Source organism: Saccoglossus kowalevskii, chromosome 18 (genome assembly GCF_978046115.1).
Source record: "Saccoglossus kowalevskii chromosome 18, keSacKowa6.1, whole genome shotgun sequence".
Classification (NCBI taxonomy): Eukaryota; Metazoa; Hemichordata; class Enteropneusta; family Harrimaniidae; genus Saccoglossus; species Saccoglossus kowalevskii.
This window is the reverse complement of record NC_140658.1, coordinates 18,694,601-18,716,111: the sequence shown is the minus strand read 5'-3', so window position 1 is coordinate 18,716,111 and position 21,511 is coordinate 18,694,601. Positions and strand designations below refer to the sequence as shown.

The 21,511-nt window shown below is 34.0% G+C and overlaps 2 non-coding genes across 2 annotated transcripts; both read left to right on the top strand.

Annotated features, from left to right (window-relative positions):
- Nucleotides 1-73: 73 nt before the first annotated feature.
- Mir4829a (microRNA mir-4829a) lies at nt 74-173 on the top strand. The gene is given in 1 exon segment (NR_038788.1): nt 74-173. It is a non-coding gene; the product is annotated as a microRNA mir-4829a (primary transcript).
- A 124-nt stretch (nt 174-297) lies between these two features.
- Nucleotides 298-397, top strand: Mir4829c (microRNA mir-4829c). The gene is given in 1 exon segment (NR_038790.1): nt 298-397. It is a non-coding gene; the product is annotated as a microRNA mir-4829c (primary transcript).
- The last annotated feature ends 21,114 nt before the right edge of the window (nt 398-21,511 follow it).

Genomic DNA, 21,511 nt, shown 5'->3' with positions numbered 1-21,511 from the left:
CACATCCAATTCATTGTATAGTTTGTATACTATGAAGTTTTGACACCCATTTGGGACGGCATAGTTAAAACAATTATAAGGAAGTCTTGGCAGGTGTAGGCAGAGAGCACATTCTTGTTATCTTTGAAAGAAATGTACTCTCTTCAATGCCTGGCAAGTTTTCCTAATTAACATCTGTAATTAATTTTAATTAGTCCCATTTGGTCATCATTACTCATATCATGCATGCATCATCAGTAACCTAGGGAGCCTTTGTGAAATATCCAGTAACCTAGGGAGCTGTGGTTATCAATTGCTGGTGGCCTAGGGAGCTGGTTCAGGTATTGGTAAAAGCACATTGAATGCTAATTAACAAAATGTACTTTTCCCAATGCCGGGGCTGCGTTCCTGACGTCGCAACGATGCAAGATTCACTTTTTACAAAAGTCAGCTACATACATGTGTAATATTACTATATGCTTACTGGAGATTATGTGTTTGTTAATCAAGGCAAAATCTGCTCATACATTAACAAATCATTTCATTGTTCACAGAAAATCATGAATAACCTTCTCGCCTTCCTCTACTTTTTTCTCAAACAGGTTTTCTCGTCTCCCACGTCTTCTTTCATCTCAATTCTTTTTTACCTCCACTGTATCTATTAAAATCATCACATTTTATGCTAATCAATGATAACAACTATGTTGAAAGTTTCTTGCGCATTTATTTTTCACTGTATTTGTGATTTTTTTTTTTTTTTTTTTTTTTGCACATCATCAGTGTAACATTTCATCTTGTGTGAATCTGTAGAAATAAAATGTATATTTTCCCAGCCATAGCTAAAAAAAAGTAACCCAGACATGTACAGTATTTTAGGGAAGTCAAAGCATGGCAGAATGATTACAATATAGGGTGGGAGGTTGATAAATGATTCTGAGAGAAATGATGGATTCGATGTGAAGGCAACTACAAGATTGTTCTTGATTGGCTACCAAATCTTAATACCCAACAGTCAGACCAATCAGAAAGCAGTTTGTTTGTTTGTTAGTTTTTTTTTTCACTTTTCTGCCTTGTATGCTTTGACTGAAATTAGTGGAGTTGTGATGGAGCTGTTACAGGGGATTGTGAAGAAGAAAAAATATTATGAAGATGAGCATTAGGTATGGCAGGTTTGAAATCATAGAAATATGAATACACTGCTTGCCATGGAAAGTTAGAAGCCTGAGAATTTCTGAAAGCATTGAGCTCCTGTTTTGATCCCTGAATTCCTCGACTCATCACAGATTGCATATTGGAAGTGAGAAGATTGATGTCAATAAAAATGACAAATAGAATTTTCTTCATTTCTCTCACTGAGATATTTGCATTCCGCTTCCCATTGGCATTCCGCAACATGTCTCTGTCAGAATGCAACGACAAAAGACAATTAACCTTATAGCTTCATCGATAAGATATACCAAAATTTCTATAAAAGTCTTATTCAATCAATTTCAGTCAAAATCAGAACTAGAAAAAAAAACTTGTGTTGAATTAATGTGGTTATATGTATATCGCATCAAATGATGCCATCATTGTATTAAATTACTGTAGAATACTTTATTTTCGCTTGGAATTTATTTTTGCTGAAGGGATGATTCTGTGAAAATAAAATCCAGCGAATATACTTTTTTTCCTATATTTCACATTAAACTCATCAAAAATCAGTGAAAATAAATTTTATACAAAACGCCCAAAAAGCCTTTTCAGTGAAAATAAAGTATTCCACAGTATTCCCCATATAGCAGATGAAATAAACATGGCCATGAATACTAGTAAATATTTGTAGTGTATCTGTATATTTTCTAATAATGTTTACACATGTGTTGTCCTTGCCAGCTACCACTGATCCATGTAATTATAAGTTTAGATAGCTGGCAGGCAGGCAAGTACTCTGGGTCAAGGTCGACTGGCAAATAGCATTCTGCATTTTGCCCTCTCAGGAAATATCCTGAGAATAAAAAAGACAACGTGTAACATCTTTATTTCAATTTTTCTTGTTGCTGATTAATAATGTCCTTTTTTGTGATGTATGAATATTTCAAAACAATTTTGTGTAAAAAGTGTATTATGATACTTGAATAGATGTTCTAGATTCATTTAATAACCGTCGCCTTTCATCTTGCGCACACACGTACCTTTAGAAAAGATAAAAATAGTTATAACTCTCAAAAACCAAAATGCGTCAATGAAATTTTTAAATGAATTTCTTAGTTTGTCGCGTCGTAATTTGTATTTCTATTATAGCAGGACCGCTTGCAGGATTTAATGAGTGTCTCAGTGTCTGCTTCAGAGTTGATTTGTGAATTTGCAAGTTACAGAAATTAAAAATTGTATTGAAAAAAATGATTGTTGAGATCTCGTTTATTCGTAGTTGTATGCCTTAAACTGGTTATAACAGGTGCTGTACTATATCAAACAATGCTAAATTGCAAAAAATTAACTGCAATCTAACTGCAATTTGATTGGCTGAAACTTCATCTTGTGACGATCGTGGTGCAAATCAGTTAAGTCTTGAGGGTTAAGGTACATAAAATTGCTTGTGCTTCGTTGATAAGAGTACCTTGGATGGGTCTTTCTCAGATTTGTTCATTTCATGTCAAAATCTCAAATTCTCTATTTTTGTGAAAATTTTGGTAAGTGATATTTTCGACTTGTTAAAAACCACAGGTCTGATTGCTTTGATACTATACATATTGTTCATTTTCTAATTCTGTTCATTTAATTGAAATGTGCATTGCTAACAGCGGAGCTGTCTCAGCCAACAGGCTGCTTGTTTGCTTTAACTAGTGCAAATATACCAAAGTTAACTTTCACATTCACAAAATGTGCCCACATAATTTTCCACACTCTTCAAAAATGTTAACACCTTTATAACTATTGACAAGCTGTGAAAGCATGGTATTCAGAAAGTTAGTATCGTGGAGGTGTGCTTTCTGATTTGGTTGCTTGTATGCATGTGATGTAACCAAGCCTTGAAACTTCGTCTGTTATCTGCTTGTGTAGCCAGTGCTTCCTAAGAGTCCAATTTGAATCTTTGCATGGTAATGTCATGTTTTGCATACCAAAAATGTGCTCAACAGTTGCCAAAGTTCTGGAAGAGTGCCAGTAACCTGCTTTTGTCTTGCGGGTATGTGAAATTGACAGGAAGTGTGTGCCTAGAACAAGCTGGAAACAAAGTTGAAATTATGCTGTTTTAGTAACAAAAAAATTATAATGCATTATACCAGAGGTACATTACTTGGGGTTTGCAACTCGCATAGTACTGTATGGTGACATGTCAAGATCCCATTCAAGTCTCTTCTCGTAGATAGCGAGACTGAGGCTACGACCTTCTGACATGACGCATATCAATGTTCAAGGTTTGTAATGAAAAAATAAAACTTTTCTTGTCACTATCATAGTGAAAAATTCAATACATTGAAAATGTACAGAAAATATAGTTCTCGTAATCCGTCATATCGTGGGCAGCTATTTTGATCCACCTGGACATCCTAGTTACCTCGGGCATGTGCATTTGCATTTTTCTGAGTTGGAACACTTGTGCGAGAGCGAGATTGTAACGGGATCTTGGTATCTGTCACTGTAGTTGCAAACCCCAAGTAATGTACCTCTGATTATACCACAGTCGCTCAACAGTGTTGAGGCTGCATTTCATTTTGAGAGTGCTCTTGTTCCTCAAACAAAGCTCCCTAACTCATTTACAAAATTCTCTTAACCTTTACATCTTTTTCTGAACTTTTTTCTTACATTTGTCAATAATTCTGGAAAGTTTTTACTCGAGCAAATTTTTGTCCCAATTTTCTAAAGGAAAGTGCAGACTATAAACCAAACTATTTTGTGAATTTGCGATGAAAAAAAAAAAGGAACTGGTTGTGAAAAGGTTAGAAGACTGTTTAAATTCATATTCTGCTAACTACTTTTGAATAATTCCGAAGATTAAAGACGGTTTGTGTTATATTGGAGTCTTGGTGAAATTTAAATCGTAATTCTAAACATTGGTGAATCTAATTATTTCCACCTGTGCAATTCATGTCTATTCATCATGTTACAACCAATAAATCCAAAAGTGTTTTGTAGTGTACCTACATGGCATGCAGAATTAATGCTACTATTTGAAAACTATTGCCATGTGGGTCTTAAATTTAATGCTACCCCAAAGTAAAAATGTTGTATTCAGATAACTTGGACTTGTAGATTGGTGTGCATGCATGCATGCATGCATGCGTTCTCCACTTTTATTTCGGACATGCCTTGTCTGATTACCTGCATCTTTGATTACATTCGCACATTCATTTGTTTCATGGTCTAAATTCAAAATGGCGGCCATTTTTGTGCCAAAAGTTCATTAAAATCTGACAATAGACAGAAGTGGATGACAGTCACTTTGTTTTTCAGATCTGATTTAAAGGAACGACTGCCAGCCATTTTGGTTTAATGAATGCTGTTCCAGAGTCCTATCTTGCTTTGCCTTATGTTTTGATCAATCATGTCGCACATATGCAGATGTAATAGTTTGATGTTTAGATTCAACATTTTTAGTGTTAAAAATTCATCAAATCGAGCATTTCTACTATTCCAGGACTAGATCTGTATAAATAGATTTCATCCAACCTTAGTACACACATTGGACATTACATGTATATGACTCAGATGCAGCACATCATATTGTTTTTCAGATAGAATTCAAAATGGTAGATATTTCTGACAAGTTTTAACTGATTATTTGTAAAGTTCATGCATCTGTTCCACAATCCAATTCAAAATGGCGACATGTCATCCATTTTAAATTCTCCCACAAACTCGGATTAAAAATGGCAGACTGATTTCAGTTTTGTTACCTTGCCTGATCATTAGACGAACGGAAAGATATATACGAAGAGAAAATCTTTGTCAAACTTTAATAGTTACTGTCTCCTGTCAACCATAGCCCATCCTACTATGATATGATTGATTAAAACGGCAAAGGATTCCCTAAGTGCCTTAAACATAGCTCATAACATGGAGCTATACCAAAAAAGTCTTTTCAGCGAAAATTAATTCCAGATACTGTAAATTATTTTACAGTATTTCGATGAATGCTGTTCCACAGTTAAGATCTGAAATTTCTTGACTGATCATGTCAAACCATAGACCCTCCAGTACTCAACAGTCTTCTATGGCAAGGTACATCTTAGAACTTTGACTAGGGCAAAAAATGTCAAAATTGTATAGTTTCGATATTTTTATTCTCAGATTTACTGCTGTATTTTTCTAAAAACTAAACCTGCATAGTGATTACTGTGTGGGCATTCACCCTCTCATCAACTGACCATGAATAATTTTTTAGCTCCGCTGTCGACTTTGTCGAGCGGAGCTTATCATATGAGTGATTGTCCGTCGTCGTCCGTGTCAATGTTTTACTTTTTCGACTTCTTCTTGAAAACTACAAGCCTAAATGCTTTGATACTTGGTATATATGTACCTTGGGTAGACCTCTCTTAGGTTTGTTCATTTCATGTTGATATCTTTAATTCTCTAATTTTGGTGAATATTTTTGTCATTTTTGGTAAAAACTGATATTTTCGACTTCTTGTTAAAAACCGCAAGTCCAATTGCTTTGATATTACATATATAGGTACTACATGTGGACCTCTCTCAGATTTGTTCATTTTGTAATGATATCTTTAATTCTCTAATTTTGGTGAATATTTTTGTCATTTTTGGTAAAAAGTGATATTTTCGACTTCTTGTTAAAAACCGCAAGTGCAAATGCTTTGATATTACATATATAGGTACTACATGTGGACCTCTCTCAGATTTGTTCATTTTGTGATGATATCTTCAATTCTCTAATTTTGGTGAATATTTTTGGTAAAAAGTGATATTTTCGACTTCTTGTTGAAAACTGTAAGTCCGATTGCTTTGATATTACATATATAGGTACTACATGTGGACCTCTCTCAGATTTGTTCGTTTTGTGATATCTTCAATTCTCTAATTTTGGTGAATATTTTTGTCATTTTTGGTAAAAAGTGATATTTTCGACTTCTTGTTAAAAACTGTAAGTCCGATTGCTTTGATACTATTCATATTGTTCATTTTCTAATGATATCTTCAGTTCTTTAATTGAAATGTGCATTGCTAACAGCGGAGCTATCTCAGCCGATAGGCTGCTTGTTTAGTTTACAAAATATTTGAGTCTGTCCGATTGAACTCTCCATTGTAATCTGAATCCATATTTTCAAATGTACATTTCTAGTGGCCATGACGTCAGTCAGCAAAACTGTCATTGTTGTACCATCCTGTATGATGTACAGTTGATACTATTGTGTGGCTATCCTATGCTTTGTAAAACTGTTTAGTTTTAAGGCCAACTGTTTTTCCCCCAAAAATATAAATCTAAGAATAGTCTGCCCTGCCTTCCATGCATGCAATATGAGATTTTGTTGACTATCGGTAGTTTGCAATTAGCAAAAAAAAACCATGACAGACTGCAGCGACTTCAATATTTGGAAACGTCGTCAGGTAAAAATAATATTTTTGTTTCTTGGTAATGTTCCATGCGAAATCCCCAATGCACATGACAAAATATATCTTTGATTCTTGGTGTATGGTGTAAGTCTGTTTTTTCACTGAATATGTAGAGCAGATCGAACATGCTTAAGGGCACAGTAGAATGTATTGTGCTGCCTTAGAAAAGTCGTGGTTTTTTGTACCACTGAATATACAAGTACCAAACATACTAAATTATACACTGCACGTTCAAAAATACTCAACAGACTATGATTTGGAATCAAGGCTTGCAAAGGAGATAGTTCTGTAGAACTTGCGTGGGTAGTGACTTTCTGTCTATCAAAATGGAAGATGTGTTGAAATGTTATTGCTGCGAGTCTGCCATTGAGGGTTGATATCTTTGAAGTCTTGTTTTTTTTAAGGTTGTCACCAGCCAGCGATACTGACACTGGCATTTCGTGTTTCCGGCTCGTATATTGCACATCACACCATCACGAACAGCCGTTCTAATAGGAGTATTCTAATGGCATATCAGAGATTGTTTTAAAGCATGGCATTTATGTGTATTTATACAAATTGCAGGAATGATCCATGCGCTCGGTGTCTATGGACACGAGAACAATAAGGCAAGTTCTGAATTGGGGTTGAAAACCTGGCGAAAAATGCAGCTTGGCAAAAGATGGTGTTCGTCTTATTGATGTGCATGTGCTGAGATCCAGGGGTGAACTGATAATCTAGTACAACCGTCCGGTCTACGGCCGTCTGGCCTGAGCACTAACAACCAACATTCAGATTGACTGCATCCCCCCTCCTATTGGCCCCATTGCCGGAAAGTCCAGGATCGATTTTTGGTCCCAGTCTGTCCCTGCTGAGATCTTGAATGTGATGAACACAACTACTGTGGCTATAAGTAAGGACTTGCATGCATGTACTTGGTTACATATCATCTATTTGAATGGATTGAATAATTTAAAATGTTTTTTCCCCCTTAGTATTTCTGACACCTTTCGAAATGTATGTTTGGTATAATCTTTTTTGTTGTTTCAGTAAATGAACATTTTCCCATGTTTTCATAAATCTAGACTGGCAATTCACTAGATTAAAAAATAAAAATAAAAAAAACTTGCTTGGGTAATTAGTTATGATATTTAAATGTGTCTTGAAATGTTTCTTTGCCATAGACAGGTCACATTTTTTCAAACTTTGTATCATGATCATGCATATTTGGTTACAGGTGCACATCAATTTTTTTATTTTTTATTTAGATTTGAACAAAAATGACCGACTGACGGCCATTTTGTTTTCATTCACGTCTGCTGATTCCAGACTATACTAATCCAGTTTCTAACAACTCTATTCACCTGTCCACATTTATACAATGGGGAAAAAAATCACTAAAAATGTCTACTGTAGAAGGATTAATTATTCACTGGGCTTTAATTTTGCTTGTTCCGCTGACTGGAAGATGCGCTAAATTAAAACCTAGTTAATTTGTAAAATTTAGCATAGAACACATTATCTAAATGATAAAACCGTGAATTTAAAACCCACTGAATATGCCTGAAATTGTAAATCAGCAAAATTTAAACCCAGTGAATATTAGTCCTTTTACAGTATTACAATTTATGCATCACGATTTAGAGTTCTATTGCTGGACATATAATATATTAAGAGATAAAATGTGCACTGCAACTTTGTTTCACGGTTTGATCAAATTTTCAGTAGTTTTGCATAAAGTGATAAAAACTTGTTATTTTAACATGCGTTTCTCCGATTTATCACATAATTTGTTTGAATTCAGTATAATGCTGGCATTTGGTTGCCCATTACATTTTTCATCCAGTGAACCAAATATTTTCTGCAACAACAGAATACATCACAATAGCCACAAATAATCCTCATAAACTAGTGATGGACTTTGTATTTAATACAGAACAGAGTCTGTGCATTCTCAATTCTTGTCAATATTACCTTAATCTTTTCATTAATTGGGAAATGCTTTTTGGGAAAACAAAATTTGAATATTTTTTGTTTGACATTATTGTATACAAGTCAACAGAGGTACACTAATTTCTAGGATTATGGTTAAAATGGGATTATGGTCAACCGTAATTTCTGAAATTAAAATGTTAATGACTATTCATGACAACTGCTTGCATTTTTTGCATTTTCATAAATTGATAATGTGCCCCCTAAAAAAAGGTAGTCTGATGTACTGAAGAATACTTATTCATGTCAATATAGACCGATACTTCATATTCAGAATTAAATTACATTTCCATTCTTTACACATTTGCTGGGCGGAAATATGTACAGTTCATGTAAAAAGTATTTGACAGAAAAATCTTATATTATCATGTTTTTTGATTAAATTATATTGACAAATGTAACCTAGGTTGGTGAGTTTGAGTTTATTGCGACTTTACCTTCCCACCAATATGCCGGAACAAGAGTACATATACACTGTCTTAAAAGTAGAGTGATTATAGCGCCCTCTATGTACACAATTGTGCTATTTAAGGGCTTGGCTGTTAGAAAAGGTGGGGTATACTTTGAACTCAAAAATATGCCCGAGAAATTGTTGGTGTTCAGATGTTGATTTTTAGTGTTTTCAACTACATACATGCTGTCAAGGGGTTTTATTATTTAATTGGATTTTATGTATTTCTATTTGCTTCAAACTGAATGCAGACGGTATTTTATTGTGATTACCGGAAACCGCTTTAACTTTGCAGGAATTTCTCGGGGTCCTATGACTGGAAATTTTGTCTGCATAATATCCTGAAATCACCAAAAAATTCTCCATCTGTCACAATCACTGATCTATGAATGGTAACTATGCATTCATATAGATATCACATCATGTCACATTTGAGGTGGGTCCCATGCATATTGTGGTTTTGCAGCAGATCATCCATGCATGCATGTATCCCGTGAAATGTACATGTGGTGGTGTATACATTGTTCAATTTATCTGTGTATTGCCAACATGTTGACTTTTATAGTTTTATAAAAGCATTTTGAAGTTTCAAGGTACAATGCAAATTACCTCCACGTATTTCCGTATTTTTTATTTCTGAGCGATTAATTTGAAATCGTGCATGGACACTATTGCTCCAGCTAGTGTATTAGCACACATTCGATTGACCTACTTAATATGGTCATCACTTAATGTCGTTTCTATGGTGTTAAATTATGTCAATTGTCAATGAGTTAATTGACATACTTTTGTAACATTGGTATTTATACTGAACATTGTTGTCAAGTAATAATGGTTAATTAATGTTCTCATGTTTGACCCATATAGAAGAATTGACTCGTAAACATCTACAAAGTTTAACGACAGAAACTGTGGCATACCTACAGTGTTATATTGGGTCCAATGAAAACTTAATATATTTAGTGACACAGATTGCAGCCAATTCCACAGTGTTGTGAGTCCCATAAAAACTTTACAACCATGCTGTGCTTCACAACTTGGATTTTTCACTTGAAATCTTTATAAAACATAATTATATATGTTTTACAGTAATAGTGTCAACCATGTATTCTTAGTAGTAAAAATTATTCTTTTCTGTATTTTAATTAATTCATTTTTTTCCCCTGTTTCTAATTCCCGAATTTGGTGGTTTTTATAATGGATTAATGCGGAAGATTTGCTGCTGATAAAAAGAAAAACTAATAAAATCATTTCTGCTAATTTAACTCACCAGTAGAACAAGTGTATGTTTGTTTCTGAAAAGTATAGGGGATTCATCCAAAATAATTTCCAAACTGAGAATGACCAGAACAGGTGCATATATACCGTATATACTTCAAAACATGTCTTTTTCGCGAGCATGTCTTTTTCGTGAATTTAGCGAGAGAACTGATTCGCTAATTTAAGATGTCGCTAATGACATTATTATCAATACAAAATGGCCGCCAAATAAAAAAATCAACAATGACAAGAGAGATTCGCTAAATCAACATTTCGCTATTACTACATTTTACTACAATTCGCTAAAATTGCATGCCACTTTTTCAACATGTTTTACAGTATATATATATATAGCCCCCTGAAGAAAATTTAGTACAATACAATAGAATGTAAACTGGTTTTAGGCAGAAACAAATTTTGAAAGTAGGTGCAAAGCATGACATTTTGTGGGCGGTGAAAATGTCTTCGCTGTTTTCGCTACAACACCGAGTGTCGATGACTTTCAAAATTTGAAAGGTGAACAGTACTCTTTGTGAATACATCTGACAATCTGTTTGGTAATTATTTGGTTAAGGATTTGATTGATGAAGTTTAGTGAATGGTACACCAAAATTTATTGACTTGTCGATATGAGTGAGCAGATCTTTTGTGTGTGCAAGTTAATGAATTGACTGGTATGCACAATCAAAATCTGGTGACATTGTACTGTGGGTCAATAATTTATACAACTTCAGTTTGTGTAGAATCTGATCTGAGTTATTAAAAAAATGTTTGATACTGTAAGTAAAAATGACAAAAGAACCAGAATTCATTTTTTCTTCCCTCAAGTAGAAGAATATTTATATATAATCCCACAAAATCTATTTGATTTTGGCAGACATTAGTAATCGCCACGAGTTTTGTATCAATCTGAAGCATAGTTACATAGCTTATTTGGAATCTAATGTGTGGTTATTGATATAACTAAAAATTGCCTTACTTATGCAAATTACTTATTTAATATGCATGAATATTTCAATCTTAAAGTAATCAGGTCTATAGTTAATCCAAGAACATCCATGTACCTAGTTCCATTTGAATTTGATGAGTGATACATTGATGAAGCTGAAAATTTACTAATTTTTATGCAAATTAGTTAATTAATATGCATGAATATTTCAATCTTAAATTAATCAGGTCTATAGTTAATCCAAGAACATCCATGTACCAAGTTCCATTTGAATTTGATGAGTGATACATTGATGAAGCTGAAAATTTACTAATTTTTATGCAAATTAGTTAATTAATATGCATAAATATTTCAATCTTAAATTAATCAGGTCTATAGTTAATCCAAGAACATCCATGTACCAAGTTCCATTTGAATTTGATGAGTGATACATTGATGAAGCTGAAAATTTACTAATTTTTATGCAAATTAGTTAATTAATATGCATGAATATTTCAATCTTAAATTAATCAGGTCTATAGTTAATCCAAGAACATCCATGTACCAAGTTCCATTTGAATTTGATGAGTGATATATTGATGAAGCTGAAAATTTACTAATTTTTATGCAAATTAGTTAATTAATAAGCATGAATATTTCAATCTTAAATTAATCAGGTCTATAGTTAATCCAAGAACATCCATGTACCAAGTTCCATTTGAATTTGATGAGTGATACATTGATCAAGCTGAAAATTTACTAATTTTTATGCAAATTAGTTAATTAATATGCATGAATATTTCAATCTTAAATTAATCAGGTCTATAGTTTATCCGAGGACACCCATGTACCAAGTTTTATTTGATTTTGCTGAGTGATACATTGATGGAGCTGAAAATGTATTAATTATTATGCAAATTAGTTAATTACTATTCACAGATTTCAGTAAAATATGTATCAAGTCTGTGCATTGTCTGAGAGCATCTATATAAGTTTCAATGTAATCTGACAAGTTGCTCAGTGGAACAGACACACAACACGCGCATAGAATACTGCAAAACTTTCATTGTGTGCTTTGAAAAGTTTGGTAGTATGTGATTTCAAACTACACGATATGCATTTTCCTGGTATGCATGTCCTAAAATTATCTCACACAATTTTGCATGTGATAAATATAATTATGTATTTTTTTACTGAAAACCAAAATTAAATTTTCAAGAAGTCGAAAATAGCATTTTTTCCTAAAAATTCCATGAAATGAGTGAATTTGAACATCATTTTGGCCATCACAAAAAATATGAAAGAAATCTGAACAAAGATTTTCAAAAGTATTAATCATTTTATGTGTAGTTATAGGTCATTGAATTGTTTTCATAAACACAATTGAATGCTTTAACACCTCTGATGCATTGTTTAATACTCTCCATTAGATATACCGTAAAACCATTTATTTTCACTATTTTGATGTTTTTCATAATTTCACTGGGTTTGAAGTTCATTTAAGTAAGTTATATTGGTATCTACATGTTCAAATAAATTTAATTCAACGAATTTTATTAATCAACAAAAATAGCGAAATAAAAAAACAAATAATTAACGTGTTTACAGTAGTCACTGTCAAATTGTAGTGATATTATATAGCGCCCTCACAGTCGATTCACGGTGGTAATACTTGAATTGCATCATGGGAAAGTCTGCATTCAGCTACTGTATAAAAATACTTTTAGCTGGAATAAATTTTCGCTGAAATGAACTTTTGTTATTTTCACTGATTTTTAACGAGTTGAATGTAAAATATAGGAAAAAAGATATATATTTCCTGGATCTTATTTTTACTGAATCATCCCTCAGTGAAAAAAGTGAGTAAAAATAAAAGATTTTACAGTATTCAATACAGCAGTTTTTGAATTTCATTTGAATATATAGTGTATTAAATCATAGTCTGCAATCTGCAATCCACTGTACTCAAGAATAGTCTGGTGAATCGCTACGTAAATACGTAGATGACACAGAATTCTGTGTCATCACTGATTGACTGTCTCCATGACTACAGTACATTACCATGGGAACTCGCATGCGTAGACTTGTACACAAGACCTACCCACAGCCATCCAGATTCACTAGTCTATTATTCGCAGACGGCATCTAGTTAATTGAATCACTAAACAAGCAGCCTGTCGGCTGAGATAGCTCCACTGTTAGCAATGCACATTCCAATTAAAGAACAAAAAATATCATTAGAAAATGAACAATATGTATAGTACATTGTATCAAAGCAATCAGACTTGCTGTTTTCAACGAGAATTTGAAAATATTACTTTACCAAAAATATTCATCAAAATTAGATACTAGTAATTGAAGATATCATCACAATATAAACAAATCTGAGAGAGGTCTACCTGAGATACCTATAATTATAGTAACAGTGCAAAAAGACTTTTTAACAAGAAGTCGAAAATATCACTTTTTACCAAAAATGACAAAAATATTCACCAAAATTAGAGAATTGAAGGTATCATCATGAAATGAACAAATCTGAGAGGTCCACATATAGTACCGATATATGTACCGTAATAACAAAGTAATCAGACTAGTGTTTTTTTTACAAGAAGTCGAAAATTCACTTTTTACCATAAATGACAAAAATGACAAGAACTTGAGATTTTGACATGAAATGAACAAATCTGAGAAAGAACCATCCAAGGTACTTGCATATCAAATTTGAAAACATTCTGACTTGCGGTTTTGAAGAAGAAGTTGAAATTGTAAAGTGGACGACGATGGACAATCAGTAATATGAACAGCTCCGCGGTGTCGACTTTGTCGATAGCAGAGCTAAGAAGTTGACACGGATGACGGACAATCACTCATATGATAAGCTCTGCATGACAAAGTCAACAGCGGAGCTAAAAAGCATTTATTCAGTATTTCATTGCTTAGTATTGGAATACTGTGGAATACTTTATTTTCGCTGGAATTAATTTTCGCTGAAAAGGCTTTTTTGGGCATTTTGTATGGAACTTATTTTCACTGATTTTTGATGATGTGAAATATAGAACAAAAAAGTATATTCGCTGGATTTTATTTTCACGGAATCATCCATTCAGTGAAAATAGCAAAAATAAATTCCAAGCGAAAATAAAGTATTCTACAGTAAATCATCTTGCTCATTTACATATTTGAACGGTTTAAATTGTTCCTAATCCCCAACGCTGTAGAATCATCACAGTGAAAACAAATTCCGAAAACTCTCAGAAAACTTTGTACTAGTTGTGGAGACTCTTCGAACAGGTTAACAAGATTATCCCTCCATGTGCTATATATATAAATTTGGTTGCTCAGGATTGCCTCAAAGTTTGTGCTATCTCGAGATAGAAATACACAGTACTGTGCTGCATGTGTCTTAGAAAGTTCTGTAACGTAGGTTCGCCCCTAAGAATAGTCGAGAATAAGCAGCCTCATTTGAGATTGTGTTAATGAGCAAAGAGCTGTATATATTCACATTTCAACTAAACTGACCTAAAGTTGTAATCCAAGGTAAAATTCACATTTTATTTGCAATACTATACTGTTGTATAATACATGTAGTTCTAAACAGAGATGCCAAAACACCAATGGAGTAACATGTAGCTGATGTTAATATGCCTATAATGTACTGCAATATAGTATTTAAGTTGGATTCCCACAATCAGCAGAATATGAAGTCAAACTCATATATTGAGCTAGATTTGTAAACAATGGGACTCACCTCAATATAAACCTCATTTACATAACAGCATTTTATTAGAGCTCAACGGCTCAAGCCAGAAAAAATTGTAATGTAAGCATGTTCCTCTTCAAATTGTGTTGCTTCTAATCGTAGCATCTCAGAGGTCAATATAGTGTGTAATTTATGTGCAGAAACTCAATGAATGAATTGCACAAATTGTTGCCACTTAGATCCTCAAATTAAAAATATCTTGATCGTCAATTAATTGAGAGAGTGATTTTTAGTGAAGAGGGAATACACATTTCTCGTGACATTTTAGACTGCAAGAGAGCATTAATATAGCAATACAGGTAAAACTATTGTTAGGTTAAAAATTGATCTGTGATTCATATATTCTCTAAACGTTACTATAAGAATGATGTCACTATAAGAACCTATGAAGGTAAGGAACATTTGGAGAATGTCTGAATCACAGGTAAATTTCTAACACATTTCACCCTTTTGATACTTATAAATGACATCATTCATATTAAAAGACAATATACAGCATGTTTACAATCTATTTTAATTGAGAACTGCAAACAAATGTCCAAATCAGTAAATACCAAAACCTGTCAAATATCAGGTCACTTGGCCCCTTCTACAAAATACACTATAAATTAATCTGCTATACATTGATTGTAGTACTAAGATTTTTAATGTAAATGTCAATTATCATCAAAGAGTTACAGGTTATATATATTCCGGCAATCCTCCCGTATTCAAAACATTTCATTCAAAATGATTCATGACTGTTAAATTCTTCTTTATTTATACACAAATTGGTATTAAACATTAACTAAAGTTGACATAACTGGCTGGGATACACTTCCAATTAAGGTTCAACATCTGCATGATACTAAGAATAATCATCTGCAACCCTGTCCAAACTGATCAAGACTCTTCTTCGTAGACTTTCATGTTTCAGAAAACTTCTGTAAACTCAAAAATTTATTCTCTGTCCTTTTTGTGTTAGTTTAGACAGTTACTAATGAGACTTTGTTTCACAATAAATTTTGTCTATAAACCGAACACTTTTTCCAGTGTTTCTAGTTTTTGAAAAAAAAGAACTTCACTGAACACTTCCCATTGCTGTGTGCAAGTTGCACTGTATAATAAGCCATCTCTGTAACTTTTCTGTCGTGCTTCAATATAAACAGTGAAGGCAGGCACAAAGTAATATCTCGGGCTAGCATTGTCGAATGGCATAAACACTGCAGTTGAATTCATAAACTGTAAACATGTTATTATAATTTTAAGTTAATACACCCAACAGTGCAGCACATGTGAAATAGTCCCTATAAATCAGAGGCCACCACAACTGAAAGGAAATATGAAACATAAAAGAAGAAAAACAGTCAAAATATGAATACTATAATGATAATAATAAAGTCACACCATAACTTTGGATATTCAGTCATAAAGAAGTACACAATTGTGTATCATTAAATACTTTAAATTCATAAATCACACAAAGTAATATCTCGGGCTAGCATTGTCGAATGGCATAAACACAGCAGTTGAATTCATAAACTGTAAACATGTTATTATAATTTTAAGTTAATACACCCAACAGTGCAGCACATGTGAAATAGTCCCTATAAATCAGAGGCCACCACAACTGAAAGGAAATATGAAACATAAAAGAAGAAAAACAGTCAAAATATGAATACTATAATGATAATAATAAAGTCACACCATAACTTTGGATATTCAGTCATAAAGAAGTACACAATTGTGTATCATTAAATACTTTAAATTCATAAATCAATAATTTCTGTATACACACACAATAGAATTCAATCAGATATATAGGACAATAAAACTTCAAAACTTGAAAGGAGTTTTTCTTCACTGTATTATTATAACACAAGATCAGTCTTGTCTTAAGAACATTAATATTCTCTGTTTATACACAATTATAAAACTTTGAATTTTTGTCTTTGCTATTAATAGAAGCTTATATTTTGTTCTTCTGGAGGTTATTGCAATTGAACTACTGTAAAATACCTTATTTTTGCTTGGAATTAATTTTCGAAGAAATGATTCAGTGGGAATGAAATCCAGTGAATATACCTTTTTTTCCTATATTTTAAATTCAACTTATTAAAAATTAGTGAAAATAAACTCCATATAAAACACTTTTCAGCGGAAATAAATTCCAGCTAAAATAAAATATTTACAGTAATGAAAATACATACATTTATTTTCACTGGCATTTAATTTCACTATTTTCAGCAATTTCAAGTTTATAAACTAGACATGGAAACAATGAGTTACTAGTATATTGTTTTTCTACATGTTCATTTTACTAAGCGAATTTTACTTTTAATTTACTATTATAACAAAATTAAAAACCAGCAAATAATTAATGTGTTTACAGTGTTATGTTCAGTTATAAATAAGATAGGTCCTGTAAAATAATAAAGTTTATCATTTATTTTCCTACACTCATTTCCAGATAATAAATAACTATAATGACAATAGTCCTTAGTAATCACCCAGAACCTTACTTTACTAGTGTGTCTTGTAATTCTAACAAATCACAGAGAATATGGTTGTCATAGATGGTACACACAATCCAAGGCTATCTAGATAATACCATTACACAAAGTTCTAGCGATTGTCCTCTAGCCTAGAATGTAAGCACTTTCAAGTGTCTCCAAGAACACTGTAAGCACTTTCAAGGGTCTGCAAGAACACTGTAAGCACTTTCAAGGGTCTGCAAGAACACTGTAAGCACTTTCAATGGTCTGCAAGAACACTATAAGCACTTTCAAGGCTCTCCAAGAACACTGTAAGCACTTTCAATGGTCTCCAAGAACACTGTAAGCACTTTCAAGGCTCTCCAAGAAAACTATAAGCACTTTCAAAGGTCTGCAAGAACACTATAAGCACTTTCAAGGGTCTCCAAGAACACTGTAAGCACTTTCAAGGCTCTCCAAGAAAACTATAAGCACTTTCAAAGGTCTGCAAGAACACTATAAGCACTTTCAAGGGTCTGCAAGAACACTGTAAGCACTTTCAAGGGTCTGCAAGAACACTGTAAGCACTTTCAAGGGTCTGCAAGAACACTATAAGCACTTTCAAGGGTTTGCAAGAACACTGTAAGCACTTTCAATGGTCTCCAAGAACACTATAAGCACTTTCAAGGGTTTGCAAGAACACTATAAGCACTTTCAAGGGTCTGCAAGAATACTGTAAGCACTTTCTATGGTCTGCAAGAACACTGTAAGCACTTTCTATGGTCTGCAAGAACACTGTAAGCACTTTCTATGGTCTTCAAGAACACTATAAGCATTTTCAATGATCTGCAAGAACACTGTAAGCACTTTCAAGGGTTTGCAAGAACACTGTAAGCACTTTCAAGGGTTTGCAAGAACACTGTAAGCACTTTCAAGGGTCTGCAAGAACACTGTAAACACTTTCAAGGGTCTGCAAGAACACTGTGAGCACTTTCAAAGGTCTGCAGGAACACTGTGAGCTCTTTCAAGGGTTTGCAAGAACACTGTAAGTACTTTCAAGGCTCTCCAAGAAAACTATATAAGCACTTTCAAAGGTCTGCAAGAACACTATAAGCACTTTCAAGGGTCTGCAAGAACACTATAAGCACTTTCAAGGATTTGCAAGAACACTGTAAGCACTTTCAAGGGTCTGCAAGAACACTGTGAGCACTTTCAAAGGTCTGCAAGAACACTGTGAGCTCTTTCAAGGGTTTGCAAGAACACTGTAAGTACTTTCAAGGGTCTGCAAGAACACTGAGCACTTTCAAAGGTCTGCAAGAACACTGTAAGCACTTTCAAGGGTTTGCAAGAACACTGTAAGCACTTTCAAGGGTCTGCAAGAACACTGTGAGCACTTTCAAAGGTCTGCAAGAACACTGTGAGGTCTTTCAAGGGTTTGCAAGAACACTGTAAGCACTTTCAAGGGTCTGCAAGAACACTGTGAGCACTTTCAAAGGTCTGCAAGAACACTGTAAGCACTTTCAAGGGTTTGCAAGAACACTGTAAGCACTTTCAAGGGTCTGCAAAAACACTGTGAGCACTTTCAAAGGTCTGCAGGAACACTGTAAGGACTTTCAAGGGTCGCCAAAAACACTGTAAGCACTTTCTATGGTCTTCAAGAACACTGTAAGCACTTTAAATGGTCTTCAAGAACACTGTAAGCACTTTCTATGGTCTTCAAGAACACTGTAAGCACTTTCAATGGTCTTCAAGAACACTGAGCACTTTCTATGGTCTTCAAGAACACTGTGAGCACTTTCAAAGGTCTGCAGGAACACTGTAAGGACTTTCAAGGGTCCCCCAAAACACTGTAAGCACTTTCTATGGTCTTCAAGAACACTATAAGCACTTTAAATGGTCTTCAAGAACACTGTAAGCACTTTAAATGGTCTTCAAGAACACTGTAAGCACTTTCAAGGGTTTCCAAGAACAATGTAAGCACTTTATATGGTCTTCAAGAACACTGTAAGCACTTTCAATGGTCTTCAAGAACACTAAGCACTTTCTATGGTCTTCAAGAACACTGTAAGCACTTGCAATGGTCTTCAAGAACACTGTAAGGACTTTCAATGATCTTCAAGAACACTATAAGCACTTTCTATGGTCTTCAAGAACACTGTAAGCACTTTCAATGATCTGCAAGAACACTGTAAGCACTTTCAAGAGTTTGCAAGAACACTGTGAGCACTTTCAAAGGTCTGCAAGAACACTGTAAGCACTTTCAAGGGTTTGCAAGAACACTGTGAGCACTTTCAAAGGTCCCCCAAAACACTGTAAGCACTTTCTATGGTCTTCAAGAACACTATAAGCACTTTCAATGATCTGCAAGAACACTGTAACACTTTCAAGGGTTTCCAAGAACACTGTAAGCACTTTCAAGGGTTTCCAAGAACACTGTAAGCACTTTCAAGGGTTTGCAAGAACACTGTAAGCACTTTCAAGGGTTTGCAAGAACACTGTGAGCACTTTCAAAGGTCTGCAAGAACACTGTAAGGAGTTTCAAGGGTCCCCAAAAACACTGTAAGCACTTTCAAGGGTCTGTATGAATACTGTAAGCACTTTTAATGGTCTCCAACAACACCAACCATCCTTTGCAGATAGCTACATATCTTAAATGCTAATGTTTGCAGAGATTTTGTTTAGAGCAAGAAAACTACACTAAATGAGATCTCCAAGGCCATTTGTGTCTATGGTTAAATCAACTGACAGTGAATTTTACTGGGTTTATTAGTATGCTAATGAGCAAAGATAAAATTTTGTCAATCGTCAGAAAACAAATGATCGAAAACTTGTAAACATCAAGCGGGGCGGGGCAGGGCAGGGCTTCAGAAATCAGTTCAGTGCTGTTAATTTTAGAGACATTTTAATAAATTTTCATAAACAACCATTAATCATAGGGATTTGTGGAGGGCCTCATTACAATCGTTTTCACTAAACATTGGACAATCAGATTGTGGTAAATGTTGATACATCAGAGCAAGTACCTAATGAAATTGCCACTGATTTTATCACTACTAATCAAAACATAACTGTAGCATAAACATTTTTGATACAATGTATAACTGTCTGTACTCAACTCATTTACATAAAATGTTACGTTTGTGTGTGTCCCAGTAGTGTGTCCAGACACCCAGAGCATATAACGCGGGAAAGTCGGGAGTACATGTAATTTGGTGACAAATTGCAGTCTCATAATTCGACACACAATTTAGTGTACGACAGAAAATTGTTGAGCTTTACTTAAATTGGCTGTCGTGTAGTCAATTTGCACAACAAACTAGGGTGTCAAAAAGTACTACGAATAATATATGCACTAAACTTATTACTAGCGGTGATGTTTCAGCTGGGAAGCACGGACGAAAACATGGTAACAGAACATGCTTGACTGGCAATATTTTACAGCATATTGAATTTTATAAATGGCGACAGCCTAGTATTAATCGGCGTGAAATTTAAAAAACAAAATGTCTTGCGCAAACAATAAAAGAGAGAATGGCGCCTTGGATTCGGACAGGTATACATTGTATCAAAAATGTTTATGCTACAGTTATGTTTTGATTAGTAGTGATAAAATCAGTGGCAATTTCATTAGGTACTTGCTCTGATGTATCAACATTTACCACAATCTGATCGTCCAATGTTTAGTGAAAACAATTGTAAACCTCAGAAAGCTCACAAATTCTCGGCTGTCCTGCTTTGTGGGTCCCATGTAAAGTTTTATGTGAACAACACCATGAAATATTTTATGGAGAAATCTGAGTAGTAACACTGTAAATACACAAAACACTGTATGCAAAATAACATTAGTTATGATAAACCAGTATTCTCTGTGGACATTATCACCGTATTTGCTATATTAAGGAGATTCTTGATGCACGAGATAATTCGGGGAAATTAACGATTATACAAGGCAACTAGCTGTGATGAGGAGCGAACTATTGCATGAAAAATCCACATGGGGGTTGTTGCCTGACCCAGTTTAGCAACTTGTTATATCATACAGTGCAACTCAAAGTGCAAGGCGCATGTGCCGTTATGTAAACTGACTTTTAGATGCACATAGTAATGCCCTGTCAACAAATCAAGGTGAGTTTGGTGTACTTACAAACACTAAAGACTAT